Source organism: Mustela nigripes, chromosome 6, assembly GCF_022355385.1.
Source record: "Mustela nigripes isolate SB6536 chromosome 6, MUSNIG.SB6536, whole genome shotgun sequence".
Classification (NCBI taxonomy): domain Eukaryota; kingdom Metazoa; phylum Chordata; class Mammalia; order Carnivora; family Mustelidae; genus Mustela; species Mustela nigripes.
The window spans coordinates 61,314,390-61,328,145 of record NC_081562.1 but is presented as its reverse complement, the minus strand read 5'-3'; positions in this window follow the sequence as shown (position 1 = coordinate 61,328,145).

The window sequence follows — 13,756 nt, the reverse complement described above, 5'->3', positions numbered from 1 at the left end:
GAGAGAGGGAAGCAGGCTCCCTGCTGAGCAGAGAGCCCGATGCGGGCCTCGATCCCAGGACCCTGAGATCATGACCTGAGCCGAAGGCAGCGGCTTAACCCACTGAGCCACCCAGGTGCCCTCGCATGTGTTTAAACACAGTTTAGACTCAAGTGTGGACACCCCCCCACCCATTATAGAGCATTAAAAAGGCCAAGTAAAAAAATTAAAAAATGTCTATTGAAATTTATTTTTTTAAAGCTTTTATTTATTAATTTGAGAGAAACAGAGAAAGGCAGAAGCAGGCTCTACACTGAGCCAGCCAGGAGACGGACATGGGGCTCGATCCCAGGACCTGGAGATTGTGACCTGAGCTGAAGGCATTTGCCCGACCATTGGAGCCACCCAGGTGCCCCAAGGTCTATTGAGATTTAGCTGACTAGCATTACTACAGTGGAGATAGGGCTCATTTGTATATTGGTTATGATTCTCTCATTGTTGTTTTATTTATCTGCTTTTTGTCTATATCAGTTTCACCAGTGAGTTAGCTTGGGCAGGAGAGGCAATTAGAAATCAAATCCATTTTACTAGCAAATTTTGTGACATGTTTGGCAAAGGAGAATCCTGAAAAGGCAGTCCTGGTGACAAAGACATTTTAAGATTTTTCATTGGCTTTGCTTATGTACGCCCTTCCAATCATGCGCTACTCCATATGATTGGAAATGTGCCACATCTGCACAACCATGTCCATCCACATCATGATGACACCGTGTGGAGTGACAGGTTTGGGTGATGACACTACCTGGTCTGAAACAGTGTGATAAAATCAAAGGGCTGAAAACAATTTTAAAAAACACAAAGATTCAAGGTACTAAACAAAACAGAATATAAAGTCCCTTTGGAAATAGAACAGAAAGAAATCCTGGTGTTTAATATTCAGGGTACAGACCCATACTAAGTCAGTTAAAGGTTTAAAATTTCAGTGCTCATCCATATGTCGCTGCATGTTTCCTTTGGCCCTGGTGCAGAAACGAATATTTCTAATAATAATCCTTTACTTAGGAGGTCCCTTAGGCCTACCACGCTCACAAGTGAGAGTCTGTCAGTCTAGTGAAAAGAAGTTTAGATATATTATCATACTTCTCCAGTTCTGAGGGATGCAAAAAATGTATAAGAGCCAGTGCCATTGATACAATTATTTCCAGCTTCTAACCATAATGGACTTTCTTTTAACCATGGTTTGTTTGCAGCCTGCTGAGATTGTCACCTGTATTTTTTATTCATGAGTTTTTTCACCCCTCCCAAAATGGGTAAAAAAAAAAAAAAAAGAAGTTAAATGCTAAGGAACTGATCTGATAAAGATGGCAAGAAGGTAAGAGGGTTCTAAATTCAGAAATTCTCTGTAGGAAACAGTGCTTCCTTGGGAAGGTGCATGCAAAATGATTTCAACCCTGATTTTTGATCCTGTATAGAAAAAGAAAAGAATTTGATTTTATTATCTTCACCCTTCCTCTGGAGGAGGGCAGGAAGAGAGCTGCTGAATCTTTAACGCAGTTGATTAAGTCCAGGCAAAGAAAACAGAGCGGGAAGGCGCTGGCCCCTTCCTGGGGATGTGGCAAGGCAGTCTGGGACGATCCCAAGAGTTAAGACCCTTGAATACTCACTTTTGCTGTCTACTTCTCTGTCCCTCCTGCCTGTGTGCCAAGGCAGAAAAGGGGGCAGGAGTGGCTAGGCTAGGCTAATATCTGACTTCTCAAAATTCAAATGTGACTGACCCATGGTTTCTCAGCCCCACAGATCCCTGTGTTGACCTTAGTTCTTTGCCTCTCCGGCGTTCTAGGAGAAAGGGGAGGGACAGTAGTGCCACTTGACGTCATTCCGTGATCCTGGGATGCAAAAAAGGCTGGGACAGTCTTCTGAGCAGCACTTAGGGGGTCATTGCTCAATCAATGGGTTGCAGTTATTCCTGTAAAGAGAGGAAGGGGGGGGGGCGTAGGAGGAGACCAATGTGCGGTTGTGAGGGATGGAGGGAGCCGGTGAGCTCAGCTCAGGGAATTATAAAATGATAGATTGGAAAGACAGGAGGGAGGCATCTTTATAAACCTTTTTTGCAGATGAGAAAACCGAGATTCACAGAGGCTATGATTTTTTCCAAGGTTTTGGAAAAATGAGATTGAATACTTATGGATAGGTTTAGAATGTTATGCTAGCAGGTGCCATCACTTCTATCTATAGCCTGGATCACAAAAGGAAGGAGTGCCAGCCTGTGAGCAGGGTGTTGGGTGTGTCAGTGTTTCTCTTGGCCAAGCCTCTTCCTAAGAGCCTTGATAGACTTTTATCGTGCCTCCAATCAGGGTACTATCCTGAGGCTAGATCTTATCCAAACAATAAGCTCTCTGCTGCTCAGAGGTTTAATTTCAGAACAGAATAGAAGGAAGCTTTCCAAGCTTCCATTCCAATTTGCATTAGTGCACTCCCATAGATACCTGTGGCAGGCAGATCATGGAGACCAGAAAATGCCATCTCCCAGCCATAAGATAACTGCCTTTCTGCATTCTCTTCCCCCTGCTCCCTAGGCGAGATTGAGAGTGAGGCGGTGGTTAAGGCAGTAAGCATCTTTTTTTTCCCCCACAAATGCCCATTTTCTCTCCGTCCCATGATTCTTTGGATAATTGGAAGAGTTTCTGGAGTAAAACTAAATTTCTGGTAGTAACTCAATCATCCCTGAATTATATTAGACCATTACAGTCTTGTCTGTCATGCCGAGATTACAAACCTCCTGGGCATGGACTTGGTCTTCTTTTCTGTTTTATGTAATATCAAACCCGAGACCAGCCCTTAAGAAATCCCAAATACAAACAAAATGATTATGATTTAATATAAATGTCATCTCAATTATTCTATAAAAAAAGGGAAAGTCCTACTTAAATCTGTAAAGGAATTTGAGACTGGAATAGCATAATAAGACATCTTTTATTTTAAATTTGTGTGACATTCTGGCAGGATACTGCTTAGCTCAGTATAAAACGTAGTGATAGTTTCTAGAATTTGACCAACACCAACATTTGACACCCAAGTCTAATTAAAGACCTGTAGCTTCCTACATGGTACTCCTGGTATCCATTCCTTCCTATTTGAAACAAATAACCAACCATAGTCACCCCGTTCTTGAATTCTAGTAGCTGGTAGGTTCAGAAATTCATCAACATTTAAAATTTCACAATAATTAAAATAGGTTAATATGCTAGAATTCACAACTATTTATGCCATTCATCCATTTATTCATTTCTATATGAAACTGGTTTTCTCTCTACATCGAATTGTAACATAAAGTCTTTCCAAGGACATTCTTTCCTATTTGTTTTTCAGGTTGTGTCTGATGCTCCAAAAAGTTTCTCGTGGCATTAGGGTCATTGGTTGGGCTCCCAAGCAATCTAGATGGCAGCACTGGTCCCAGTCACCATTTATTACTCACATTTGATTGTCTGTGTTGTTTGTTCTCCTGAAAGATGCTTAACCAGTCCCCTCCCACTCCTGGTTTTTTGTGGTTACTTTTTCTGTTTCTTTCCTTTGACCTTCTTTTTTTCTTTTCTTTTCTTTTTTTTTTTTTTTTTAAAGTAGACTCTATCTCAATGTGGGACCTAAACTCATGACCCTGAAGCCAAGAGTCACATGCTCTATGGACTGGGCCAGCCAGGTGACCTTCTGCTTAATCCTTTCTCATCCTAGGCCCAACTGGATCCCTTTATGAACTCTTTCATAAATGCTTCAGAAATGATGACACTTGGGAGCTAGTCTCTCTTAGCCATAGCAATTTCCCACACATGATGCTAAATTCCCTCTGGCCATGGCCACTATGTAAGTGTTCCAGGTGTTTCCAGGTCCTAGCTGCCCTCAGGCTCTTTCCATTTTCTTCTGAGGCCAGGCCACCAGAATTAAAGCATTCACCATTTTGTGCAATGGCCTCATTACCTACATATTTGCAATCCTTTCCTCTCTCCTGTCCTCTCAGAACCGAAGTTCTATGGAGGTATAGACCGCATAGCAATTTTCTAAGGAACATGAGGCTGGTGGCAGTTGGCCATAGCCCGGGGAGTGCAGGTAGGCACTTGGCATCTATTTGAGGGGTGCCAGTACTATGTACAGGGATGCTCCCTCTCATCCTGTTGGCCTGCTCTGGTTGAGGTGTATGTTAGGATGGCAGTGGTATGTCAGAACCACGGTGGGTGACTGGCAAGCTGGGCAGTGCCGAGTAGCTTCCTTGTGGTGTCAATTCTGAACTCCTTGGGGCTGGGCAGAGGGCATGAGGAGGCAAAGCCAACCTTCTGAAGTCCTCAAAAAGAATCTGTGGGCAGGAAGGGGAAATCTGGGGAGCTGATGTGCATAGACGCTTAGTAACTAAAGAAGTTCTCCTTTATTACTGGAGCAGAGTTCTGGAGTTTCTCTGTATTCCAGGAATAACCCTTTAGCTTCTGCATTGAGGAAAGCTTTCAGTGTTCCCAAGGCAGTTACTGGGCAGCTTCAGGAATGCTGGCATCTTGCATAGCCCTCAAAGGAATTGTGGCAGTGGCCTTTACCGATGATCAAGGAAGTAATTGGGTATATTAAAGTTGCCACAACTGTACTGGTGTGCAGTGGCCAAATACCAGCTATTGTTATGTTTTTTTTTTGTTGTTGTTCATTATAGATTCCTGTCATTTTTTTTTAATTTTTTATTTTTGATAAACATATATTTTTATCCCCAGGGGTACAGGTCTGTGAATCACCAGGTTTACACACTTCACAGCACTCACCAAATCACATACCCTCCCCAATGTTCATAATCCCACCCCCTTCTCCCAAACCCCCTGCCCCCGGCAACCCTCAGTTTGTTTTGTGAGATTAAGAGTCACTTATGGTTTGTCTCCCTCCCAATCCCATCTTGTTTCATTTATTCTTCTTCTACCCACTTAAGCCTCCATGTTGTATCACCACTTCCTCATATCAGGGAGATCATATGATAGTTGTCTTTCTCTGCTTGACTTATGTTTATGTGTGTAACAACGTCCTTGTTCTCTAAGGACTCTTAGTTCTTCCTGCTGGCCTTCAAAAACACACAGATCTCTCTTATTGTGGAACAACAACGAAAAAATCAAAACAAAACATACTCACTTGACTGTTACAATCTCTAGCTACCATTTTATTTTTCTACCATTGTTCACAGCAAAACTTCTCAGATGAAAGATCTATACCAATGGCCTTAAGTTCTTACTTCTTCAAGTCCTTTAAACTGGTTATTTTCCTAGAGTCAGGAAGACACTGGAACTAAGAATGAGCTATCTTAGGAAAGGAGCTGCTAGAGAAAAAGGGGGAGTTCCTGGTAATCATAGGTATGACTGATGAAGTAGAGAAAAATTAAGACAAATGGAGAACCCATCCATGAGCTCCAACCAACATCCAGTAGGAGTTCCAAAAATGGAGAATTGAGAAAACAGAAGAGATGAAAACAGACAAACAAATGAACAAAATAATTTTTTTCTTAGAATAATCAGAATAGCTGAATGATCACATTGAAAGGGCCTATGAAAATCCATAATAATAGTTTCTGAATAATAGTGTGTAACATCTTATACCAAGTATATTCCTGATAAATTTCAGAAGATGATGAAAAAAAGGAAGATGAAAAATTATTCATAGAAAAACTACTTACCTACAAAAGAAAAGGAATTACATTGGTTTCAGGCTTTCCATCAATTGCACTAGATGCAAGCTAATGATTCAATACTTTTAAGTTCTTTTTTTTTTTTTTTTAAAGATTTTATTTATTTATTTGACAGAGAGAGTTCACAAGTAGACAGAGAGGCAGGCAGAGAGAGCAAGGGAAGCAGGCTCCCTGCTGAGCAGAGAGCTGGATTCGGGACTTGATCCCAGGACCCTGAGATCATGACCTGAGCCAAAGGCAGTGGCTTAACCCACTGAGCCACCCAGGCACCCTCAATAACTTTAAGTTCTGAAAAGAAATGTTTTATTCTAGAATTTTGTATCTAGTCAAAAGCACATTTCCAGAAAATCAGGGAGTCCAAAAACTTTTCCCTCTCATTTACTTTATTTGAAAAATTTATTTAAGGATGTGTCAAGAAAAGTGAAAACAAATCCAAGAGAAAATAGGAGAGATAAACCAAAAAACTTTCAAACTAATCTAGTAACATGATAAAATCCTGGGATAACTCAAATTACAACATGAAGATTCCAGAAAGAATGTCTTTAAAAAGAAAGTGAATGATATTACAGCATTTCATCATCAAGAAGTTGTGTTACCTTATTGATATAATTATGATTTCTCTTACCAATGACAGGAAAGAAGGACACTTAGCTCTGGAAAAAGGAGTTGTTTATAAAAAATTATAATCCAGGGGCACCAGGGTTGCTCAGTTGATTAAGCATCTGACTTCGGCTCAGGTCACCATCTCAGGTCCTGGGATCAAGTCCCGCATAAGCCTCTTTGCTCAGCAGAGAATCTGCTTTTCCCTCTGCCTGCCACTCCCCTGCTTGTACTCTCCCTTTCTTTGACAACCTCCCCCCCCACCATATATATATATATATATATCCCAAATGTTGAGTGAACTAAAATATGATGTATTCTTGAGGGGCACCTGGGTGGCTCAGTCAGTTAAGCATCTGCCTTTGGCTTTGGTCGTGATCTCAGGGTATTGGGATGGAGCCCCAAGTCAGGCTCTCTGCTCAGTTGGGAGTCTGCTTCTCCTTCTCCCTCTGTAATATCTCGTGCTCTCTCTCAAATAAACAAAAATAAAATCTTAAAAAAAAATAAAACAAAACATGATGTATTTTTGAGAAGTAAATGAGTTTAGGGAAAGTTTGTTCGTTTGACCTTGATGTTTGCAGCATTTTCCTTCCACACAGCGTTGGCTGATATGAAGGGTTTGTTGAGAAGGGAAGGGAAGGGAAGGGAAGGGAAGGGAAGGGAAGGGAAGGGAAGGGAAGGGAAGGGAAGGGATAAACATTGGAAGGAATAGTTAACTACTACAACATTGGTCCCTCCTGCATTATCCCTGCCCGAACTGCTAGCACTCCTAAGTAATTTTTGGCAAAGCTTGTGTTTTAAATAAGCATATAAGACTTCCCAGGTATATAAATGAATTTTCAATCATTTAAAATAATTGTTAAATTTCCCTTTGGGAAGAAATAAAAGGAGCTTGGCCAGATACGTAATCAAATGATTACACTGAAGTGTCTACAAAGTTCTAAAGCATATAAAATATGTAGGGAGAAAAAAAAATTTTTTTGGTGGAGGTTTTTAATGCTCTGAATACCTTAAAGGAATAATATAGTAACTGGAAATACAATACTAGAACACAAGTACCTGTTCCCTCTAAAGGAAAAGTAGTATATCATAACAGACCAAAGTGATACATTTATGATTGCTTTACTCTTTTTCTCCCTTTCTTTACAGCAAAGCATATATTCCCACTGCTCTGTTGCTGTAGACATTTCAAGGAGATTGGTGTGTTTCAATAGGTTTCCTGTCCTTCCTTCAAAAGAAGCAGAGAGTATGAAAAATCCTAGGCAGATCATTAAAATTGTAATAATACCCCAATGTGGAAGATGAAAGAGGGAAACTCTGCCTCATGCTGGATTTATTTTTAGCACTCAGTGATGTGTTCTTTGTATGGTACTTGGATCAGGTCATCCCAGAAGGAAAGGATCACATTAACATTGGTGTTTGTGGTGAGATATAATATTATTTAGTAGGACCATAGCCTTTGAAACATAGATGAAAATGAATGGAGATGATCCGGCATCAAATCCCATTTATTAAAAACAGCTATTTTGGCCAGTGATGTGCCTGACAATTCAATGTAAACTCATCTCTTTTTAAAGAATTTATTGCCTAATTTCAGATAGCAATCTATTGCTTGATGCATGCCAGACCACATGCAAAGTATCCATCAGACTCACCAGAGAGTCTTAGAGTCATAATTTATTTGCTTCCACATAATAGAGCCTTAATCTCCCCTCAGATTTTTCTAAAAATGCAAAGTCAATGGGGATAGATGTCCTATCTATTAATACGAGGTGGCTCAGTTATTGATGGCTTTGTTACTTCAAGTGAATCTTAAAGCTGCTGCCCCACCTTTTTGCTTCTGCCTGACTTTTCCCTTCTCCCATCTCATTAGAACCTCATCAGAGAGGAACTGGAGGAACGGCACAATGAAAGCGAGCTAATTTTAACAGTGGGAGCTCTGGGAAAAGTTTGAGGAGGAAGTCGTAGAAATGATCTAGCAACTAGAAATTTTCATTTCAGTTTATCCACCACTGGCATTGAATGATTAGTTCTGAATGTTCATGTAAGAACAGTATTTTCACAACGACCATAAAAAACCAAATTGTGCTACTCAAAAATGTTACCAGACCGTGTTCTTTTTGCTAATTTTGTGATTTTGGCAAGATATCTAACTCACTTGGCTTTATTCTCCTCTTACAAAAATAGTCTACTTTCTTGGGTGGTGGGGAAAACAAACGGAGGTAAGTTATAAAACATGTTCATTGGGATGCCTGGGTGGCTCAGTAGGTTAAGCCACTGCCTTCGGCTCAGGTCATGATCCCAGGGTCCTGGGATCGAGTCCCGCATCGGGTTCCTTGCTCAGCAGGGAACCTGCCTCTCTCTCTCTGCCTCTGCCTGCCTCTCTGCTTCCTTGTATGCTTTCTCTCTCTCTCTTTCTGACAAATAAATAAAATCTTAAAAAAAATGTTTATAATGCTAACTGTGCATATGAAATATAAATACAAAATTATGTATTACATAATTTAAGTATTTACAAGATCTAAGTAACATAAATGTGTGACCTTTTCAATAAACAAAAAGGTGCTAAACCTGTTGTTAGATTTTAATCTAGAGACTTCCTGAGATCATGACCAGGGCAGAAACCAAGAGTCAGGCATCCAAGTGACTGAGCCACCCAGGCACACTTTAAATAGTTTTTTTAAATTAAGTTTTTATTTTGTTCCAGTATCATTAGCAAAAAGTGTTGTATTAGTTTCAGGTGTATAATATAGTGACCCCTTTCAATATTTCCTATAGGCTGGTTTGGTGTTTGCAAATTCTTTTAATTTTTGTTTGTCCTGGATGCTTTTTATCTCTTCTATTTTCAATGATAACCTAGCTGGATATAGTATTCTTGACTGCATGTTTTTCTCATGTAGTGCTCTGAATATATCATGCCAGTTCTTTCTGGCCTGCTAGGTCTCTGATGATATGTCTGCTGCCAATCTAATATTTCTACCATTGTATGTTACAGATTTCTTGTCCTGAGCTGCTTTCAGGGTTTTCTCTTTGTTACTAAGACTTGAATGTTTTTCTATTAGATGATGGGGTGTGGACCTATTTTTATTGATTTAGAGGTGGGGGGAGGTCTCTGTGCCTCCTGGATTTTGATGCTTGTTCCCTTTGCCATATTAGGGAAATCCTCTATTATAATTTGCTCCAATATACCTTCTGCCCCCCTCTCTCTTTTTTGTTCTTCTGGAATCCCAATTATTCTAATTTTGTTTCATCTTATGGTATCACTTCTCTCTCAAATTCTCCCTTCATGGTCCAGTAGTTGTTTATCTCTCTTTTGCTCACTTTCTTTATTCTCCATCATTTGGTCTTCTTTATCACTAATTCTCTCTTCTGCCTCATTTATCTTAGCAGTAAGTACCTCCATTCTTGATTGCACCTCATTAATTCTTTTTTGTGATTTTAGTTTTGTTAGATTTTAGTTCTTTTATTTCTCCAGAAATAGATTTTATTTCTCCAGACAGGGTTTCTTTAATGTCCTCCATGCCTTTTACAAGTCCAGCTAGCACCTGAGAATCATTATTCTGAACTCACCTGGCCTGTGACTGAGTGTTTCTGTCTTTGATGCATGGCCCCTTTTGGAGTCTCCAAACCCAGCAGGTTCCTGCCTCCAGAGGAGGAAGGTGAGTCTCCCTGGATCTGCCACTTGTGGGGTCCCTGCTCAAAGAGCAGTGGTCTTACTGTGCCTCGGATCATGGTTAAGGTAAGCCTGAGCTGACAGCTCACTCCTCAGCTCTGTCTCTGTAGTCAACTTCCCCACTCTGATACCACTGGGTTCTGCCCCACTCAAACACCCCCCGATCTTTCAGTGACCTCACGGGACCTGAGACCACACTGTCCTTTTGAGGGCTCCACCCCTGCTTTAGCCTCTGAAGTGATGCCCCTTAGTGGAGCAGACTTCAAAAAGTCTGATTTTTGTGCTCTGTTGCTCCCCCACTTGCTGGGATCTGGCCCCTCCCCCTGCAGTCTATCTTCCCATTGCCTCGGATTCACTGCTCCGCACATCCTACCTTTCAGAAAGTGGTCGATTTTCTGTTCTTAGAATTGCTGCTCTTCTTCTCTTCGATCTCCTGTTGAGTTTGCAGGTGTTCTGATTTGTTTGATAACTATCTAGCTGAACTCCTGCGATTTGATATCATTTCAGTCTGCTATTCCTCTGCCATCTTGCCTCTCTCCTCTGTAAATTTTATTACAACTATATCTTCCATCCTTTGCAATCACTTTTTAATAGATAATCTCTGACTTATCTGTTTCCTTAATCACTTTGTATGTAGTTCTGTATTTTACAGCTACATTTATAGTCTCTATCACCCTAGATCTGTTGTTTCTTCTTTCTTTTAGTCAATAGTGGCTTGCTTTCAAGTATGTTCAGCAACAAATATTGTGAATTTCTTGCTTAATCCCTTGTGCTTAAGGTGAAAATTTGAGAAAATGTTCGTAGAGGATTTCCATTTTTTTTCTGCTGGTGGTACCCCCCCAACCCGTGACTACCTAGGTTCCATATGTGAGATCCAGGTCCTTGTTTCAAGACTCATATTGGCCCATGACTGGTTTAAGGCTGAACTTCCAGACAGCACTGAGATTATATAGAGATGCCCTCCAGGAACTATCTTTCTCCTGGATGTTTGCGATCAATTCCAGCCCATGTGACTTTTTAAAAGACAGTGTGTTTTGGAAAATGTTCTTATTCCTATGAGACTAGCAATATTTGAAATAGTCGTTTTCAAAGTTCATTTGTTCTGTAGAGGAATGTTTCCTGGGACCGTATGATCAGGCATATTGTTGGAAGCAGAAATCTATTAAATCTAATACACACACCTCACAAGTAACCTTTATCATATCATTTTGAGTGTTTAGTTATTTGGGTGAGTACCTGTTAGATAAATAACATCTATCTATCCATCTATTTATCATCTATCTCACTGTTTCATTAACATTTTAATGATAATATTGTCTCTTAATCTGGAACAAAGATTTTAAAAGTAAAAATATATTCAATATTTGTTTTATGATTTTGCTTTATAACTTACATATATTCTTTTGTATCTACCAAGTATTTCATTTCTCTAAAAAAATGGGTACATAGGATCAAAAGTAGATATAAAAGAAAACCTGTTGTCAGTTATATCACAGAAAGCCTTAGCATGCTCTGCCTGACTATGGGTCTTTAGTAGTGGTTTGGGTGAGTACTTATTGGATAAAATGACATCATGGATAACAAAAAGGATGAAAATGAACACCTGAAGATAGAAAGACAAGGGAGATTATTGGATGAAACTAAGAATCATATAGAGAGGCTTGAGCTACATTTATAAAAAAGGAAATAAAAGCAGGTATTATTTTGAAGATTTAATTTATTTGAGAGAGAGAGGGAGCTCAAGAGAGAGCTTGAGCAAGGAGAGGGGTAGAAGGAGAGGGAGAACCATACTCCCCAGTGAGCAGGGAGTCCCATGAGGGGCTCAATCCCAGTAACCTGAGATCACGACCTGAGCCAAAGGCAGCCATTTAACTGACTGAGCCACCCAGGTACCTAAAATACATATATTCCCAAGCCACCATCAAGCCACCCAACAAAGTGAGCTAATCTAAACCAAATTGAGGGGAGGGACAGAGTTTTCTGATATGGTTCAGCACTTATGCGGCTGAATAAATACATCGTAGACCTCTTTCCAGGAATCAAGCCAGCTCATTTCAAATGGCAGATTGAAAACTTCAGTAAAACTACTAAAGTATTTTAAGTTGAAAATTTATAGTATCATCAGTTCCTATAAAACAATCATCTCCATAAGCCTCTAAAATAAAAATATTTTCATTTAAATTAACTTTCCTATTATACTCAATAATTACTATTCTCTGTGATGGGGTGGCATAAACTCATACTCTCAGAAGCCTGCTTTTTATTTTTAAGAATGTAAAAATCCCAATGAACTCTCAAATGAAATTCCAACAAAAAGAGAAGGCTCATAATCTTGGAGTCTAAATTTTATAGTTTTTCTTTCATCCAAAACAAGTTCTCAAAATATGTGGAGCTTTTAGTTCATGAGAAGGATTATGGCACAACCTGTAGGAAGTACTCTTTCCAAAGTGTTAATTATGAATCTGTAACTGGTTTTTAAGTTTTAATGGATCAAATTTTTATTTGATAGTAACAGTCGTATAACCACCATGTGCTGGGTCCCAAGGAATTCCAAAGCAAGTAAGACACAGGTTTTCTGCCTTTCATTTGCTTACAGTCTGGCAAATAATGAAGAAGCAATTAAGCTGCAAATTTTACAACACATGAGTGGTAAAGAAGGGGCTATATGATTTGTATTTGTGTATTTGACAAGATAAGTCCCATTTAATAAACATACATGTAGATATATATCTATAAAGCTTATATTTTAGTAAAGTTTGAAAGGATATGCAAAAGATATTAATTGAGGGGTTACTTCTGGGCAGTGGGATTAAGTGTGAATTTTACTTTCTCTTTTATCTCTTTAAAACATATGTTATATAATAATAAACACAAATTATACCTTAATAATCATTAAAATCACATTGTTTAAGTATTCAACAAGGAATGGCAATAACCTTTTTAGATAAAGATTAAAGCACTGTATTTTAACTTGTGGCCTCACACAGACCCTATGCTTCTTGCTATGGGTACAATGGTGAATAAGTTATAGTTCTACCTTCATGGATCTTAGTTACCCAGTGGGCAAGGCAATTATTATTATTATTATTATTATTTTGGACAAGGTGATTAAATGAATAATTACAAGTAAGGGAAGTACTAGATTGTAATTAATAGTTACTGAGAATTCTGTCTGCAGTTCTAGTAACATGTAGGATATTATAGTGAAAGCAAATCTCAAACCAAATATTGTAACACATACAGATTTTTATTAGTAGGCAGTCACTAAAAATGCCAATCAATCTGAGCTTCTTAAAGTCCTTTAGGTACTCAAATATATTTTTTCAAAAAGATTTTATTTATCCATTTGGCAGAGATAAGCAAGGGGAGTGGCAGGCAGGGTGAGTGGCAGACAGGAGAGCAACAGGCAGGTTTCCCCATGAGCAGGAAGCCCAATGTGGACTTGATCTCAGGACCCTGAGCCAAAGGCAGACACTTAACTGAGCTACCCAGATGCTCAACAATAGCTATTTTTTTTTTTAAAGAAAAGGAATCCTCACAATGACTCTATTGAGAATGCATAACTATTACTCCCTCCCCATTTTTTATGTTTGAGGAAACCAAGACTTAGAGAGGTTGAAGTAACTTGTTCAGGGTTCCACAGTTTATGTTCCCAAGAGTCATAAGGTCTGCAGCCTATTTTTGGCTGGTTTGGCTAAAGGGCAGTGTGTGGTTTGTGTTTGTGTGTATCTGTACCTCTATCTTTCTACATTATCAGTATGGCAAACTATTAACTGTGTTTATTGTACTTTTCTTTCAAATTT